General features: G+C 38.7%; 1 long non-coding RNA gene across 2 annotated transcripts; it reads left to right on the top strand.

The window, feature by feature from the left end:
* Positions 1 to 10,961: 10,961 nt before the first annotated feature.
* LOC131247283 (uncharacterized) lies at positions 10,962 to 14,385 on the top strand. 2 transcript variants are annotated; one of them, XR_009171601.1, is made up of 4 exons: positions 10,962 to 11,201; positions 11,606 to 11,711; positions 13,441 to 13,509; positions 13,594 to 14,385. It is a non-coding gene; the product is annotated as an uncharacterized LOC131247283 (long non-coding RNA). The 2 variants fall into 2 exon arrangements; XR_009171600.1 differs by having other exon boundaries at positions 10,962 to 11,711.
* Positions 14,386 to 20,110: the final 5,725 nt, after the last annotated feature.

Genomic DNA, 20,110 nt, shown 5'->3' with positions numbered 1-20,110 from the left:
TTATAAAGTGAGTATTGGACATTGAACTTTGACATTCGAACCTCTACTCTGACTTGGTTCTTCCGGGCTGCTACAAAGGAGAAATTCAGGTATTTGACATTATTGTAATTTATATTCTGTTTTTGGTTTCTTTTGAAATTAGGCTAGAAAAATCTCATTGTGTTTGGTTATCTGAGGAGAGCCAGAAAACTTAGAAAGTGTGGATTTTTGGATTGTGTAAGCCTAAGTTAAAAAGACACAACTGTGAAGGTTTTAGGTGAACCTGTGAAACCTATTTTGATAGTGAACGCTAATATCCCGTGTGAGGATATTAGGAGTGGAGTAGCATTCTGTGTGGCTGTTGTTTAACAGTTGGTGAACACATAAGCGAACCACTATAATCCTTGTGTATTGTAGTTTGAATGTTTACTTAATTTTCTATCTTTTATCATTCAAGTTGTGGAATGTATGTGTGGATGTGAATGTTGTAATATTTACATTTCAAGCACAGTGGGGAAGTAATAATTTAGATTTAAATTCTTGCAAATTTTTAATTTTTTGTTATTTATTTATTCCTCTTTGGTTTGAGTTTTTGATACAAAGAACGTTCTAGAAATAAGGTTGTCCTGCCATAAACCCTTGGTTTTTATGGTGTAAGGTTGTCCTTAGAACTGCATTTGTTTCAATCTCTCAATACTTGATTATTGAGGCTTATTTTCATTTTAAGCATTGTGAATTGATTTATTTTATTTGGTTATCATTTTTCTGCTATTATAGTCTAAATTTGGCATAGTCTTATTCAATACCCCCCCCCCCCCGGACACGTAGCTTGGCCTTTTCAGTTAATCCTTCTAAATAGAAAATTTTTGCTTAAGCTAAGACTTCTTTCAATGGTGATAGTAGGCTTCAAGTTTCTCGATAATGTAGTAATGAATTGAAAGAATTTAAAACTAAAGGCTAAATTATCAATTTCTATTGATTTATAAATGAAGTTCAGTACAATTGGGAAGGAAATAAAATAAGGAAATAGATTAAGTACCTGCGATCACCTATATGAACAAACAATTGAGGTAGATGATCAGCAGGATGTGACCGTAGTGTGATCTTTTAAGAAATGACTCAATTGATCGAGGATCCACTGATGGTATGTCGTAACTATTTACACTATTCCTAGACATACTGTAACGATGGCATTGGACAACAGTGATCCAAGGTATACTAAACTATGGACATTTTATAGTGAGATTGGACATAATTGGAAGGATATAAAGCTAAAATAAAAAAAAACAGTGGTGTGTTGTATAGGGAGATTATTTTTTGGTAAGGCCTCGAGCTCTTCATCGGATGCCCCTTATATAAATTTGAGAGGTTGATCGTCCATATCGAGATCCTTGAAGGTTATGAGATCCTTGAAGGTTATGAGATCAGTTTGTATCTTAGCTAAACTCAAATTCCTCATCGCGTCTTTTGATTCATTTCTGTTTTGGGAGGAATATTTTTCTCGAACTTTTGTAGACATTGTGAAAGCACTAATTGTATATAGGAATCATATATTTAGGCATGATCGTGTGAGATAGTCTTGCAATAATATATATATTTTTTAATCTCGATCGATCTTTATAAACTTGTCGAGTGCATTGCTCGACCACACGTGCTAATTGTGTGAGGGCTATGTGTCCTTTAACGCAGTGTCTCATCTATGAGTGTACGTATGACTCTGTGTAGTTTTTCTTTTGATAGATGATGTGTCGTCGAAGGATATGGGGCAAAAGATATCGTTGAGGCATAAGTAGAATTTCATTTGTCATTCATACATAGTGCCGACATGTGGTAACATTTTATTAGTATATGTAAACCCGCCAACGTTAAGGCATAAGTAGAATTTCATTTGTTATTTATACATTTGTTATTCATACATAGTGCCGACATGTGGCAACATTTTATTAGTATATGTAAACCCGCCAAGATATGGCGTAAACAAGTATGTCCTACCTGATGACTTGATTAATATGATTTATGAAACAAGGTATGTGTAGACACCCCACCCTGGACTAATAAGCTGATTGAAATTGAACTATTTAGATAGATGGCAAAAACCCTAATCCAAATTCTAATCTTAGAGGCCTAAATCATAGGAACCATAATTCACACCCTAAACTTGACCTAGCTCAACCTAATCAATTTAGTCGACGTAGTCTTAAAATCGTAGAACCCTAAACCCTAGAACCTTGAGTCAACTTGTTGAGTCAACTCATTCGGTCAGCCTACTCAGTTCATTGACCCAATCATGTCATCTAGCCAAGCCCAAACCAAAACTAAGCCTGAATTAGACCCAAATCCCAGCCCAACCGAAGTCCAATATGAAGTAAAGCCTACACACGAGTAGAGTAGGTTGCCTGCCAAGATAGGAGGCTCCATGTGTGGATGGCAGCACCCAAGGCACCGCTAGCCATGTGGCATGCCTCCTCTCTTGGCAGGTACCCTCCAAGCGTGTGGTTTTCCCCTTTCATAAACTTCAAGTGTGTGACTTTAGAGAAGAGACTTCAGTGCCCCTATTCTTAACCCATATTTACCCTTTTACCAACCAATCCAAGCCATGAGATGCTGCCACATGATAATTTTAAATTCAGACCATCAACGCCCTTTTCAACCCTAAACTTACCAGGAATTACAAGAAAACTGGGCTTAGGGGTTATAAATATCCTCTCCCCTTATCTTGATCATCGAATCATCCTTGGAAACCCCTCCTCATCCAAGCATTCGGTAGATCCCATAGTCACCCAGTAGCCAGCGGAGCATTCCTCACTCATCAGGGTTCCCTTAGCCATCCACTTTCCATACCTCCACCAAGGATAGGAAAGAGCCATAGGAAGGACAGCCTAGACCTGGTTTAGCTTAGCCTATTCGTATCCCTAGCCTCTTAAGCAAATTCAAGTCTTGATCTAAACCACTCAATATAGTCCTTGCAACACAACCATCCATCCAACCATTCAACCCTTAACAAGCTTCGACTAACCCAATATTAACATAGTGCAACACTCATTCCCCCTCCCAGCCACCTTGCACATCAAAATTCATCATCTTCGTATTGCATTATGTCACTTCTTTCACCTAATTGGTTTAAGTGTATGCTCTGTGGCTTGCTAATTAAATAAGATCCTCCCCATCATAAATCCAGTTGATTAACTCATGCTTTGTCATAAGTATTGCATATAATATAACATCACAATAACGCTCAACACCCGGTCAGTACAAAACATATGTTCTATGGCTTGCCAACATAGTCAGATCTTGCCCATTAGAAACTTGGACTGCTTGGTATTGCGCACATCCACAACACCGCAGGAGGCTTGTCCAGTCCTAGAGGAGTTTTGGGTTGTCTTCCCTGAGGACCTTCTAGACGAACTTCCACTGATGCGAGACATTCAGCATGCAATAGATCTCGTCCCAGGGGCGACCCTACCAAACTTCCCTCACTATAGAATGAACCCCACCGAGCATGCCAAGTTGAAAAGGCAGGTGGATGAATTGCTTAAAAAGGGATTCATTCATGAGAGTATGAGCCCGTGCGTTGTGCCCGCACTTTTTACGCCCAAAAAAGATGGCACGTGGCGCATGTGTGTTGATAGTAGAGCCATAAACAAGATCACTGTCAAGTATTAGTTTTCCATCCCGAGGCTTGATGACATGCTTAACATGATGGCCACCTCTACCACTATCTTTTTGAAAATTGACCTCAAGAATGGTTATTACCAAATTCGTGCTCACTCGGGAGATGAATGGAAAACTGCCTTCAAGACAAAGGACGGGCTGTACGAGTGGCTAGTTATAATTGTTAGCGCTCACTTTCTCAGTAAGAAATGCCTTTTTGTGTACATTTAATTTCCTCTTTACAGTGTACAAGTCCTTGAAATATTTAGCATATGATGGAATTTGTCTAATAACATCAAGCAGAGTAATATTGACAGTAACCTTTTGGAGCACATTCAACACCTCTTGATATTTCATGGGGACAGTCGGATTCTGAAGTCTTGATGGGAACGGAATTGGAGGCTCATATGACTTAGTCTCTTTATCGTTTTGTTTTTACGGCTCTTGTACCATAGCCGGTTCATCATTTTCTTGAGATGGTGGCTCATCCTCCAGTATTTCTACCGGTTGCATTATCTTGTTATCGACCTCTTTTTCACTTTTCAATGTAATGATGGTCTTACCTTGTTCATAATGTAGCTCACTTGGATTTGAGTCTCCAATGAAATATGTGTTTCTAGGGTTTGGCACAGGTTGAGAAGGAAGGGTGCCCTTTTCTCTAGCATTTAGTTGAGTCTCAATCCTAGCCACGACCGTCTTTAATTCCTGATTTGATTGGATTAGAGATGGATTCATTTGAGCTTGAGAGTTCATGAATGCGGTCAATGCATCCTCCACAGATGATCGCTTTTGTGGGGGCACATATGGTGCATTGTTAGGTGTCTCAAAGAAGTTATTTTGTGGAGGCATTTGAGGTGCATTGGGAGCATTAATTTGTGGTCCATTCTCCAACTAAGATTAAGATCATTACGCTAATTTGGATTGTACGTGTTTCTCATTGGTTGCATAACCGACCTTTGGTAGTTATTTATAGCATTTGCTTGCTCATGCTCATGCGTGATATTTTGTACAACTGGGATTATTGGACAATCCTTTATTTCATGGTCTGCACCACCGCAAATGCTACAAAAATTACCTAAGGAAGTATTTGCTTTAACTATATCAACCTTCATAATTTCCAAGGCATCGACCTTTCTAGCCAATGCAATGAATTTTGCATTATGGTCATCTTCCTCTCTTAGGACATACATCCCCACTTTCTTTCTAGGAATGGGTCTCGTTTGGTCTGATTTAGTAGAGACATCCTATGTCTGCGTATTCTCTGCTAACATATGTAGAAAATCTCAAGCCTCATTATGATCTTTATCAAGAAAGGTTCCACCACACATCATCTTTATGAACTGACGGGTATCCATGGTAAGCCCCTTTCGGAACGCATCAATCACATACCATGGTTTGTAACCATGATGTGGACAAGTAAGTAGAAGGTCTTTGAAGCACTCCCAAGCTTGGAAAAATAATTCATTCCCCTTTTGGGAGAACGACATGATTTCTTGTTTTAGTGCATTTGTTTTACGCTCAGGAAAGAATTTTTTTCAAAAAATCTTAATTAAGTCTTGCCATGTAGTGATGGTATTAGGTCTTAAAGAGTTAAGTCATGCTTTCGCTCGATCCTTTAGAGAAAATGAGAATAACCTAAGCTTAAGTGCATCGATATTGCCATTGTTTACTTGTAATGTTGCAATTACTTCCTCAAAGTCTTTGAGGTACAAGTAGGGGCTTTCCGAATCCAAGCCATAAAATTTATGAATCAATTGAATCACACCTAGTTTAAAATCAATGTTCCCTGTGTGAGCAGAAAACACTATACAAGATAATAAAGTTGATCTCTCAAAGTGTAGATGTTCACATAAAGTCCGTGGTTGGTTCAACACATTCCTATGAACTTTATTTTCATCCTTAAGAGAAGGATTAGGTTGATTTTCTCTATTTTGATTTATAGTTGAATCTGGCAGATTTGGATTTAGATTTTCAATTGGGTCTGCCATGGAATCCAAGTGATGTTGAGTGCCTCTTCTAAGAGAATGATCAAGGCATGAAACTAGTCTGCCTTCGGAGGAGAGTCGATTGTTTTGATCCCTACTCCAACAGGACATAAACCATCCACACCACACAACAAATATCACTAATTCAAATAGCAAGTATGGTACTTAAAATAAAAATTAAAATTTAACCAACAACCCATGCGGCAGGGCCAACCATGAAGGTTCAATCCACAAAGCAAAATAAATCAACAACCTAGGCGGCAAGGCCGACCATGAGGGTTCAATCCATAAAGCAAAAATAAATTAACAACCCAGGCGGCAGGGCCGACCATGAGGTTTCAAACCACAAAGCAAAAATAAAAAATAAATCAACAAAAGTACAACTAATGTAGAAATTAAACCATGCGTTAATATGGAAAATAGATTCAGCAGATGATCTTTGTGATCAAACAGCAACTGTAGGACAACCACAACACTTGGGTGATAAAATCCCAAGCAGGGCAACCTTATGTCATAGTTAGTGCTTAAAAGACCTAACTAAATTTACTTTCGAAGAAACAATAGAAAATCTACAAAACATTTAGAGGGTTTAGAAGTGAACTTACCTTAGAAAAGAACTTACCTTAGCTATCTTACACAGATCTAATCTATCTCAGTCTTTCCCAAGCAACAACGCCAAAAACTTGATTGCTTTCCTTCAAGTGCAGAGGTTCGTAAGTAATATCCCGTGAATACAGGGTCGATCCCACGGGGAGATGAATTATGAGAATGAGAAAATCAAATGCAAAACAAACTAAATAATAAAAAAAATTAAATTGATGATTTGATTTTAGGAGTTTTGAATAGATGTAATTCAACTGAATTAAAACAATGCCCAAGCTTCAAAGTTCCACACATAGGTTAATGTTCCAAAATCATGATGACTTAGATAACACAACTAGGATCTGAGCACTATGGTCAGCCTAATGGAAAAATAAAACAGTTTAAATATTTTAATAAATGATATAAAAGATTACAAAATCGTGGATTTGCACCATTGATATATATTCTCAAGCGCCAGTGATTTTAAGAGTTCATTATTAATGAGATAATTAATCAAAGAATTGTAGTAGGTTGAGAACCTCTCCTATCTAGGAAATCTGATTGATTCAGGGTAAGCCCATCCATCAATGTAGATTTCATATGATGGAAACATATGGATCTCACAAGAGGATCAAAAACAAAACCTAAATAATAGATAACATGCATACACCATTCTTCTTATCATTAAAATAATTAGTCATCATAACTATGAAAACATTAAACCAATGTACTTCTCTTTTAGCTTGGGCTAGAAGGAACTAGAAATACATAATTAAATTACAGAAATAAAAAGCAACAAGAAAGAAATAAATACAAATAGAAAAATCTAAAAGAAAAAAAATAATTTATAAAACTTAAATAAAATTGAAAACCCTTTAAAAACTCTAAATCTTGCTTTTGAATGCTTTGAATGATGCATAGGAATGCCCTGGGAAGACCTATTTATAAATGGAGAACTCCAACTTTCGTACAAAGTTAGAAAACTCTAGAAATCACATCAAATATACGCAAAATTTTCAAAATAGACTTCACACTGTGCAATTTGTTAAAATAGACTTTACGCTGCGTAGTTTTCCAAAATAGACTTCAAAGTTTCAGAATACACTTTTTCAGGATGATTTTAGGATTCTTCATTTCAAATCTTCGATTCTCTTTATTCCTCACTTGGTTTTCTTGGATCTTTAGTATGTGAATTCTTCAATCTTGGTCTCCTAAGATCCATCCCTTGCCTTTATGATCCTTAAGCATTAAATCCATGTTTTTAGCACCATTTTTCAATCCAAGTTCTTAAATTCACCTTTCAACATATACATGAGTAAAATAAAACATTAAGCTGATTCATGTTCATAAAACCAAGATATAAATGGGGAAAATTATGCAATATTTGAGTCTCAACAACAGGCTGTACGAGTGGTTGGTTATGCCCTTCGGGTTAACTAATGCCCCAAGTAGGTTTATGAGGGTGATGACCCAGGTGTTGCGACTCTTTATGGGCAAGTTTTTAGTTGTGTACTTTGATGATATCCTCATCTATAGTACATCCCCTAGCCAGCATATCGAGCACTTGAGGCAGGTCTGCAATACCTTGCGAGTAGAAAAGCTCTATGTAAACCTGAAGAAGTGTTCCTTCTTGACCTCTCGTGTTATCTTCCTGGGGTTCGTTGTATCATCAAAGGGTATTTCTGCAGACCTTGAGAAAGTCAAGGCCATTGTCAATTGGCCTGAGCCGCGTACAATACACGATGTGAGAAGCTTTCACGGCCTAGTTACGTTTTATGGGCAGTTCATCCATGGATTTAGCTCAATTATGGCTCCCATTACAAATTGCATATGAAAAGGGGAGTTTCAATGAACTAAAGCTGTGGAACTGGCTTTCTTGGAAATTAAAAAGAAGATGAAGGAAGCGTCAGTTATGCATCTACCTGACTTTACCAAAGCCTTTGAGGTAGCGTGTGACTTGTCAGGAATTGCTATAGGTGGAGTGTTAAGCCAAGTGGGACATCCTGTGGCCTTTTTCAGTGAGAAGCTGAATGAGGCTAAACAACGCTACTCCACTTATGACAAGGAATTCTATGAGGTTGTGCAATCATTGCGCCATTGACAGCATTATTTATTACTGCAAGAATTCGTCCTGTTCTTTGATCATGAGGCCTTGAAATATTTAAGCTCTCAAAAGAAGTTGAGCCCTAGGCATGCCAAGTGTGTACAATTTCTTCAAGAGTATACGTTTATGCTTAAACACAAGGCCAAAAAAGAGAATAAGGTTGCTGACGTGCTTAGTCGTCATATCATGACGCTGTGGTCCATGAGTATTCAAGTTACATGCTTTGAGCAACTCAAGGGTGAGTACTCAAACTGTCATGATTTTGAGATCATGTATGCGTCATTGTCTAGTGACCCGCCCTCGAGGAGTGCGGAGTTCGTCCTTACAGATGGATATCTTTTTAGAGGGGACAAGCTCTATATCCCATGAACATCCCTTTGCAATTTTTTAATTTGGGAGCTGCATGCTGGAGGGATGGCAAGTCACTTTGGTCGAGATAAAACAGTTGCCCTTGTGTCTGATCATTTCTATTGACATAATCTCTAGCGAGATGTGACTAAGATTGTAGGGCAATGTCGGATATGTCAATTGGTAAGCAGAGGAAGCAAAATACAGGTTTATATATTCATTTTCCAGTTTCATATGCCCCGTAGCAAAATGTCAGTATGGACTTCATACTTGGGCTTCCCAAAACTACTTGCAAGCACGACTCCATACTCGTGGTTGTTGATCGATTTTCTAAGATAGCCCATTTCCTACCTTGTTATAAGACCTCAGATGCTTCCCATGTTGCTAAGTTATTCTTTCAGGAGGTTGTGCAACTCCATGGAGTACCTAGATCCATCGTGTCTGACAGAGATACTAGGTTCACTAGTTATTTTTGGAAGTCTCTGGCATCTTTTGGGTACGAGGCTCCAGTTTTCTTCAGCATATCATCCCCAGTCAGATGGTTAAACAGAGGTAGTGAACCGTAACCTAGGGAATTTGTTAAGATGTCTGGTTGAAGACCACCATAGGATGTGGGACACTATTCTTCCCACAATAGAGTTTGAGTATAATTCTTTAGTGAACAGGTCCACATGAATGAGCCCGTTTAAAATTGTTTCAGGTCTTCGACCCTGAACCCCCATAAATTTGATCCCCATGGCTACCCCACAGTGTCCTTCAGAGTTAGGAGAGTCCTTCGCCCAGCATATACATGCATTACATAATGAGATCAAGAGGAAGATTAATTCAAGCAATGAACATTATAAACTTTCTACTGAAACTCACAGGAGATTTAGGAAATTTCAACCTGGAGATGACATCATGGTTTGTATTAGGTATAATCAGTTTCCACCTGGATCCGTGAAGAAGCTTCATGCCCGTAGCATAGGCCCACATAAAATTGTAAAAAGGTTGGGGTCTAATGCTTATGTTGTTGATGTCTCTACTACCATGAGCATCAGTTCTACATTTAATGTGGAAGATGTAGTTCCCTTTCATGAGCCATTACCTCTATCCACTAGTTCCCTTGTTTCTTCCCAGACCCTCCTTATATATGGACCTTGGCCACTACCTGATCTTCTCGTACCCATCTTACCTTCTCTTCCACCTGCACCGAGAAGAGACGAGATAGAGGAAATTTTGGACTCCGAAGTGGTTTCCACTCGCTCCAGAGGTTTCCAGAAATTCCAAGTCAAATGGAGGAACAGGCCCATTACAGGTAACTCTTAGATCACAGAAGCAGCGCTGTAGCGCATTGACCCCGATTTGCTCGAAAGATATAAGAGTTCACTTTCGCCAATGGCGAATTCTTCTTACCCGAGGAGAGTTAATGTGGACATCAGTGGTGCACCATTTAGAGTGTACCAGAGGAGGAGGCGTCGCAGATAAAGTACCGGAGCGGAGAAGTTGATGTAGATGGACGTTGGGTTCATTGGACTCATTTTCCAATGCACTATTAGTGCAGGAGCGGCATAACCGTACCTTGACCATAGATCTATGGGTCGGATTTCACACCGTACCACATGTGTGTTTTAGTTTTAGGCGTATTTTTTGTTCTTTTCCTTATTTTAGGGGCTTTATTTCACTTTCTTTACTTTTCGTTTTTTTTGTTATTTTTCTTATTTTCAAGCGCTTTAGCGCACTTTTACTTTTTCCACAACTTACATATACGTTGTGACAAACCCTATTTTCATTATTATTCAATGAATAGAAATTCATCTCTTTTCTTCCTCTTTATTTAAGTTATTAGGGTTTCAGGATTGACCCTTAGGTGTTGAGAATTCCACCCCAATTTCAGGTTTCCTTTTTTCTATATTTTCGAGGTACAGGAAAAGGTAAGAATCATCTTCCTTCTTTTCTTTTAACGACAATAGGACCCGTACTTTCTTCATCTTGAACCCTTCGTTTTTCACCCCCTTTGTTCCTCTCTAAATAGCCATTTTCTAGTTTGAATGGAAAAGAGGGATGGTTAGTCAGTACAATCAAATCCAAATTTGACCATGGATTGACTTATGCTAGATTTGGGATATCCTCATATTCCTAGGTCCTCTCTTTTTACTGTTTATGTGATCTTATGCTAAGGGGCATGATCGGAATGGAAAAACCTCATCTTTTTGTTGAGGTTTACTTCATCTCGTTGATTGGAAACGGTTAGTTAATTGGTGTATTTATTTGAATATTCTTTAAGCTGGTTACACATGCATCTAGAGTTAGGTCATGACATGTTTTTTTTTTTTTTTTAAGATAGTGCTCTCACTTTTTTACCATTGAACTACTTCCATTTCCATGGAAATCATAAATGCTAAAACAAACTGGTTATTTAGTATTCTTTTCCATAGATGTCTATTTCCACATATTTCTTCCGATATGAAGTTTTCCTTTCCAGATCTACTTTTAGGATTCCACCAATCCAAACAGGCTTATCGTCAAACCGAACAGATTTGTTGACAATGGGATTACAATTAATCCTTTTGGTAAATCTCTAAGGCCAGGCTTCATAGATTCACTTCAGTATGCAAATGTCAACAATATTTAGCCTTGATGCTACTGTTTGTTGGCTCACTCGAAAGCCTTCCATTCCCACTCAGAAATTAGTCTTTTGTAATTAGTTTTTTTTGGGTCACAAAATAGCTTTTTCCGTATATTTCTTTTTGTTGTCCTTAATTCCACTTGAAACTGATACTAATTATCACAAACCAAATTCAGCTTGCAAGATTTTCAGTAGATTGGAGATGATCAGACAACATTCCCCCAATTCCTTTAGAATGTTTTCATGAACTTGGGTTTGATAGATAGCATGATTGTGGGCATGTCTTGCAATTTTTGCAGCTTTAATATAGGTTGCTGAATTATATGCACATGTCTTTCTGTGCTCCAGTAACAAGTCAGATCCTTCTCCCAAGGAAGGCGAATCATATGGATGGAAGATAAGATATGATGAGGAATTGAGAAGGGCTCAGCTGCCGTTTGAGGAAATTACAAAGGTAACAAAGGTACAATCCTTCCATTGATTTATAGCATGGAAGGCAAATTCATCAAACCACAAGCTTTTTCTCTGAGGATATTATTCACTATTTTGGGGTATCTCCACTGTAGAAGACTGATCTTGTACTGACCATCTCCATCTGGAATAGTTCTGCGGGCCCTCAGCCATGGTGGGGTCCCATCAGATCAACAATTTGGATCAAAGGTCCCATGTGTAAAGAACCCTACATGTCAACAAACTGTCTATGCTAAGCATACTAATTAAGGCCCACCTTCAAGAAACTTGCTGCCTGAACGGCAGACTTCTACCGATTTTTATAGCACTAGATATTCTTACTATTTAAAACCAACAAACCACAATTAAACAGGCACGAGATCAAAATTCCACATATCACAAGAGGTTTTTACCTCCTTTCAGGTTCCCTTTGGATGGTAGGATCCATTTCTTCAAGTAATTCATGATTCATGTCCACAAAAGTGGTATTGGTCTGTGGATTCAAGATCTAATATGGATTTTTTAATTCATGGAAATTGTTTTGGCTTCCTCATTTCTTTCAATGACATTTGTAGGTAGATAAGCAGCTTCTCATGTGGTAAGTTCCATGAATTGAGGGCGAATAATCTTAAGTTCTTTGAACAAAACCCAGACAGCGTGATGAAAATTAGCACTCCCTGACCTTCGGATGATTGGGATAAACCACAATCTTGGCCAACTCCAAATCTACTGCCTGAAAATTTGATACTCAAAAGGTTGTTCCTTGGAAAATACCCTTGGAGCTTGGCTAAGCGCACATACATGTACAATAAAGCTCATGTACACACCGAGCATTCACCAGCATGGCACAATAGGTCCAATATGTAATCCATCCATCAGGTATGTCTGATCTTATACATGTTTTCCCAAAAATAAATCTGGTTCCCTTAGCCTGTGGGCCCCAATATTGGAAACAGGTGGATGGGTTATAAAACTTCAGCCAAGTTTGTCATAGCTGCACATTTGTGCTGTAAAATGTGGCCCACCTGACCACTGGACTAACCTGATTTGTGGATTAGGCATCAATATAGCAGTTCCTTTCTGATGGATGGATTGAATCTTGGACCTATCTTGCCATGCTAGTACATGGTGGTGTGTGTTGGGGGGACATGTGGAAGCAAACCAAGCACACAGAAAACACAAGGTTTTATGTAGAAAAATCATTGCAGGAAAAAGCCACGGCACAAAGTGAGAATGAATCCACTATGATTATCATCAACGTTACAAGAGATGGAAGAGCTTACCGATTTGACAATACACCTTGAAAACCACAAAAAAAAAGAAAAAAGAAAAAAAAGAAGCTTTGATCTCCCTTTGCTCACCAAAAGCCCTAAGCATGTTTTCTATATCCTAATCCCTGATTACAAACCCTTAAAAAGGATTAAAACCAAATTAGGAAACAAAATCCGCAATTCCGAAAAATTGCGCGAGTCAGTCGATGGGAGCTTTGATCATATCGAGTGCCATTGATGACCCCTCGATGGGATCGAGTGGGCTGTTGATGGGATTGATAACTGCTTGATGGGATCGAGTGGTCTGTCGATGCCATCCATAGACCCAGATTACAGACAAATTAAAGACATCTGACAACAATGTGTTCATGAGCTTTATTGCACATGGGTGTGAGCTTGGCGAAGTTCAATGCTCCTGTATTTGTTTCTCATACTGTAGTGAGCAAATTTTTTGCTTTGCAGGTGGAGGCTTTTAAGCTGCGGAGACAGGAATAATCAGATCTGATGAAGTTGGTGATGTGGCTGAAATTGGTAATAGCTTAATCACATAGTATCTAGAGTTCTGTTCTTCCATTCTATATCTTGGTTTTACAACGTTTCACTTATTATCTTCAGGAAAACGATATCATGAACGAACCAGTGGAGGATTTAATGAAGAAAAAATAAAGAACGAGAAACTGGAATGCAACATAAGTGATGCCCGGACTATATCAGATGGTAACTGATATTCCCATGTGGAATGAATTCTTCCTCTGAACATCTCATGTTCTTTTCATGTTTCACTTCAAAATTTGCTCAGAAGGAGCTCTGCTCATTAGGTATTTTGCACACATCCAGTGACAGGTTTCTCCCACATGAAGTGACTTCCGGAGTACCGATCATCAGTTTCCTGAGCTGAAGTTCTACATTTTCTTCATCTGTGCTCAATATTGTCTGTTCCAAGAACTAGTTGTTGACATTCAAGAACATGAAACTGGATGTATCCCATCTTTTATTGTTCTAGGCCATATCATCGGATTTCTGTGAGGAATTCAAAGATCTGAACTTTCTTTTATCGCTCTAAAATCTCCACGCTTTCTCCACGTTGGGTGTGATTTTGAATGGGAGCGATGACTTAAAAAGGCAGATCATGCATTGACTTACTACCCATCTTTCCTAGAAGAAAAATCTTTTTTTTTAGTACTAATATTGGTTTAGTTGCCAATATTAATTAAACAAATTAAAGTTAATGCTTTAACATGGAAAAACTAAAGTTTGGCCACATATACATCATAAATTCATAATATCAGCATTTTGAATTTCAAATTTGAAAAGTCCATTTTGAAATGCACGTTAAGATTCCCACCCACCATTTATTGATGGCGGAAGATATGGGCATGCCAAGTCTCGGTTAACATTGGGTGCACACATTCATTTCCCATATTGGTTTCTTTTTTTAAAAAAAATAAAATTTGTGTAGTTTAATTGTGTTTGAAACAGAGACCTTAATGCTGAAAAGCACTCTGACTACTGTTGAGCTCTCTCTTTCTGTATTGGTAACGGAACCAAATCCTAAATTTTTGTAACCCATGTGAAATATAGAGGAATAAGCTATTTTTTTTTCTTGAAATTGTATTAAGCAGGAGAAGTTGAAGCGGTGTAGATTATTTGAATCGTTCCTATTATCGTCAACCAGGGAGAAAATATAGAATGGGCATTGGCTAATAATTGCATATTGGTCTGAACTTCCAGATTGAAGATTAATACAAATGTGCTTCTCCAGGGTCATCATAGAGAATGATCTACTAGAGCTGGCTGCATGGCAGCCTATCATGCAGTTGAGCTATGTGGGGCCCACCGTGATGCGTGGATGATTTTCAAGCTGCCCATCAACTTTGTCCCCATGATTTAGGCCAGACCCTAAAAATCAGGCCAATATGGGGATTAGGTGGGCCGCAGAACAGGAAACATAGGTGGGAGGGGTTGCCCACCCTTTATTACCAGGGCCCACCTGAGTTGCAACAGGACCTGATCTTTTTGCTAGAGATGAAGGGATTGAATGGGCCAGATTTTGTAAACATAGCTTTTTGGGCCCCATACACAACTAAGGTTGGGTTCCCTCTCCCTCCCCAAGTTTTTCCTTTGGTGTAGACCATCTGATTTTCTGGGGCCTGGGGCCAGCATGATGGCAAGCATCCGATGGATGGCTTTGATATTATGTACACATCATGGTGGGACCCACAGAGCTCAATGCATGGTAAGCTACCATGCAGTCCACTATATTGGATCGAGAACTTACCCCCCACACCCACACACACGTGAATGGGCGTTCACACATGCATGTATATGTCCATGTATGAATGTAGGTGTGCAAGAAAAAATTTCCACACCATTCTTTTACTTCTCAAAATCTCCAGTTTTCATTTCTTTTGATTTTGTTTTTTTTACATTTTTTCCTATTCTTTTCAGATTTTCTAAAAATGAATGCATTTGCATTGTGTATTGTCAGTAAATAAGCATGCAATGTTGTTGCTACACTGATGTGTAATTTTAAATGCAAACTCTTAATTGCATTCGTCCTCAATGTTGATTTAAATTAGTCACACTTTTTATATTTTGTTTAATCATCCATACATATTAGACAAGATCACAGTAATACGATGATGGGCATATCAATGTCCTTCCCTACGCGCCAACAGAAATTATTATAGGAGTTATTTCATGGCTCCGTTGGATTTGCATTCAGTTCATGGAGAAATCTTGTTATGGTCTGAACAAGCACTTCATCGATGCTCGTGTCTGCTGGTGCTGATGAGGCAGCTGTCCCTTTTGAGTTCTGCACCAAATAAAGAAGAAGAAAAAGAAAGAATTCTATCATTTGACATTCAACATAAAATGCAACTTCTTTTTGCGAAATTATCCTAAAATACAGCTCTCTTTTTAAAATAAAAAATAAAAAATAAATAAAAAAATAAATTCTTTGAGTGGAGTCTTTTAGCTTTCGGTTTCTGGAAGCTTGAAACGACTTGGTTTTGTGTGTGTGTGTGTGTGTGAGTGTGAGGGTGTTTGGATGACTTGCATAAATCTACTTACCGCACACAGCAGAACATGGCATGCGTTTGCCAGATTGAGGCAACTTATCAGGTGGGTCCCAACATGTTTGTGACACGGCTAGAAATCAGGTAGGCCATTCAGCACATACCAAAAAATGGACAACTGAAAAATGAATAGCCGAAAAGAATTGAGCAATAGAATGCATTTAATGTACAGGTGGCCCACCTGATGAGAAGACCAGCTAGTTTTTCAGGCCATGATATGTGCATGGTACATACCATCTTGGTATACGCACATGCAGATCATACACATACATATGCATATACACATACATACACACGCACGCACGCACACATGTACATACATATATGTGTGTATGTGTAATAAAAGAGAGAGAGAAATAGAGTAAAAATAGCATAACACTAAGAAAATGTTAATGCTAGATGGGTTTTACAAGGATCCATATCCTTCTCTCATCACATTGGATAGGCCTCCACAAAACTCAGTAACTGTGTCATTGGAAAAGGTTATGGTATAACAAGGGATTAAAGAAGACGTACGGAGACTTACACATGATACCCTTCGCCTCTTTGGCCGTCGTGTCCTCGCATCCACCATCTCAATCAGCTCGTCAAACCGGAAAAGAAAACAGACATCCAGGAACATAATCAGCGCACATTCCAGAAAAAAAAAAATGTTAGGATTGTTTTGTTTTAATTCTCTATCCATGTTATAATCATGAAATTCAATTTACTGAGATTTTCATGTTCATGATTTTTATACGTATATATATGTATTCACTATAGTGTGTTGTGTCGTGAAAAATACATTCGAATTAAGAAGAATTGTATGATCCTCCTGCAAGAATACAGATACTATGCTTAGGTCTTGAGTTGTGGGGCACATAATCTAGACCGTGATCTGATGGGCCGCACTATGGACAGCCAATTTTTACCAAAAACCTCCATGACGGGATGATCATGACCCTTCGATCTTTGGCCTACATATAGGCGGTTAACATGAAAATACAGGAACCCAGATTCCACGGAAAAATAAAAAGCAAGCCTAAGATTGGATGGATAGGATTTTCAAACATGGAAGACTGTTGGAGCATGGCCCATCTCAAAGAAACAGCTTTGTTCACCGAATCTCGACCAACCGTACCATCAATAGTCATTCTCTTGCTAGTTAAATTACATGAAATAACAAGGAAAATTAACGGAAGTAAAGACACCAATGCAACCAAAATGAAATTATTGCATGCAGAAGCTACATATGAACTTTCACATACGCTCCCATCTTTCTCGCCAATGTGTTATTTGTGTAAGACATCCAAACCGTGCAAAAGGTGAACTGTGCCATGAAACATTTAAAAAAAAAAAGAAAAAAAAAGAAAAAAAAAAAAAAAAAAAGAGTCAGATTGGTCCATTTATCGGGTGTAGCCCAACCAATGAGTATAGCTACAACTGACTTTCATGGCAGGCGAGTAAGGCACATCTTTTTCACAGCTCAGATTACACAATCGTTTCTCTAGACAATGGATCTCCTTTCCAAGGCATCTATTTACCTGTTTTACAATCTCTTCATATTTCCTCAAGCACTGGTATTGCCTCCTATCATCATCCTCTCTAGACATTAAAAAAAAAAAAAGAAAAAGGATTTTTATCTGTTATGGGATTTGAAAATCTTTCAACGTTGGTAATGCTTGAGGTTCTTTCTTTCATGTATATATAAGGAGTTAAGTGCATGTGAATGGCATGGGAAGAGGTTGCTTTTGAGAGAAATGGCGGGAATAAAGCCTCGTGGTTCCTCTTCCTTTGCTTGAATTGAATGTGACCGTTACAATAACGACCATTTGGGAAAAGAAAAGGAAAGAAAACCGTTATTTGCGACCATCTCTTCTTCCTTACGCGTTCAAACGAGGCTCGCGTGATGGGAAAGTGAAAGAGAGGGGGAATGAATGTCCAACCTCCTAGTTTTAAAAAATATGTAGACTGCAATGTGCGTTTATCACAATCACTAAGTTGTGACAACTCAGCCAAATGGCATCACCAACTGGGGCCATTCATATTGTGGGCCCCATTTAATGTGCAAACGTCTGATCGGCATTTGTCAAATAGGTCGGTAAAGAGAAATGGCAAGTGGCTCAAGCTTGATGGTAAACATCAGGTGGCTTATACGGTTGGATCAATGTTGTTTTTTTTGGACTATGCTTCATCCACGAAGCATTCCACGATTTAGACGGTTCAGATTGGGAGGTAGATATGCCACTTGTGAGGTAGAAGAGTCGCCACCACTTAACGAGTTCTTATGAAAATCATATTGTAGTGAATCCCTTGGAAGAATAACGGTCACGACTGATACAATAATGGCGCGAAGAAAGGTGAATTGAAGAAGAAATGTACGCCCTCTAATTAGAACTAACATTTATTGTGAAGCAGGTCGTATTAAAAATTCGAGGAGTAAATTACCCGTAGCCCCTATGCACAAGCCAACTTGGGAAGCTTGCATATATTCACTCTATCTACACTTCACAAGCAAGCAGAAGCGTACAATATGACTGCTCATTTAGGTGGGCCACATCAGGGATTGGTTATGGGCCATGGGTCAAAAGTTGTACTGATCAGAAGATCTTAACCATCCAATGGAGTGGGCCTAAAATTGACCATTGTAACAAAAAATGGCCCAAAATGAGCAATCGGCTAATGAAAGTCCACCGATGAGATTCTAGGATAACGTTGTTAAGAGCGTTTTGGGTCAGTCCCATTGATGTAGAGTGGGTGGTGGACAGTTTCATAGTTAAGATGGATCAGAAAAGGCCCGGTTGACGACAGAAGTGATTCGGACCGTCGGACCTTAGATCAGACGTATCTCCCAATCCAGAATGAGTTATCGGGCGTAAAATATATAATTTTGGGATATAACGAGCTACTTTAGCAACCCAACCTCGTTATGCCGGGTTGCGCAAGCCGAATTTACGAAATACCCCTGGATCGATAGTTGTTTTCCTATTTTAATTCTATTTTTACTATAAATAGTAAGTTTTAATTTGATTATAACTCTTCATCCGTTGGGCTTTAGGAGTTGCGCCCAACATGAAAAGAGTTTAGAATAATTAGAAGAAGAACTTGGTGAAGCCAAATAGGACACTTACTATTTTTGGCCGAAAACCTTGCGCACTAGTAGACGTCCTGACCGTCTATAAATAGTAAGTTTACTATTTATCGCAAATTGCGAATTTTAGGAGTTTTAGTTATAGTTTGCTTCTGATTTCTCTCTCATTGCTTGGTATCCCTATTTAAAGGGTTATTAACTCATTTATTTCATTCATTAATCAAATTCGAATTTTATAGAATTTATTTTCCATTTTGCTTGCTTTCTTTCTCGTGGATTTGAAAAACCTCTGTGAGGAGTCCAGAGAAGTTATGTGGATTCGGAACAATTATCCTCTTGAGGAAGATGGTGCTTGACCTCATCACATTCATCCCTGCGTCACCCATCCACAATGATGACAGACTCAAATAATCAAATTAGGTATGGCGATTGACATGGCATGCAAGAGGTGGACACTCAACTTTGCTCTTGGCCGTTTGATAAAGGGGCCAAATAGCCCTACCATGGATCCTGTCACTAGAGTCGGACATTGGAACTCTTGGGTGCTTTATGCTTGCAGCCTTTATCCATTTTTTCTGGGAGCCCGCCTGTCCAAAGCAACGTAAACTGCCTTTCGGGAAATGAAATCGGCGTTTTAGCTCGGTTAATGCAGAGCATGAAAAACAATTCCAAATCTAAAACTTCTTTACACATATCCCTGAACCAGTTCGGCTGCAAAAGTGCATCCAAACGCACACAACAAGAGAGGATTATCAAAGGCGCGCATGGGCTTTATACATCGAATTTCTCAAAACCGGTAGGGATCCCCTATGCTGTGATATTTGGAAAGGTAGCTCGTTAAAAAACAACAACAGATACTTCATACACCATGCATGTTGTTGCATCAATCTACACTGTCCAAAACTGTGGGCCAAAACAACGTCCAAAAATCACCCTGGGCTTCCTACAGGGGCTTTCATGCGCACGGTTGAAAGGAAGAGTGGTC

This window comes from Magnolia sinica, chromosome 5, assembly GCF_029962835.1.
Source record: "Magnolia sinica isolate HGM2019 chromosome 5, MsV1, whole genome shotgun sequence".
Lineage (NCBI taxonomy): Eukaryota > Viridiplantae > Streptophyta > Magnoliopsida > Magnoliales > Magnoliaceae > Magnolia > Magnolia sinica.
Note: the sequence above shows the minus strand (reverse complement) of the source record. Positions and strands in the feature narration are given on the sequence as shown.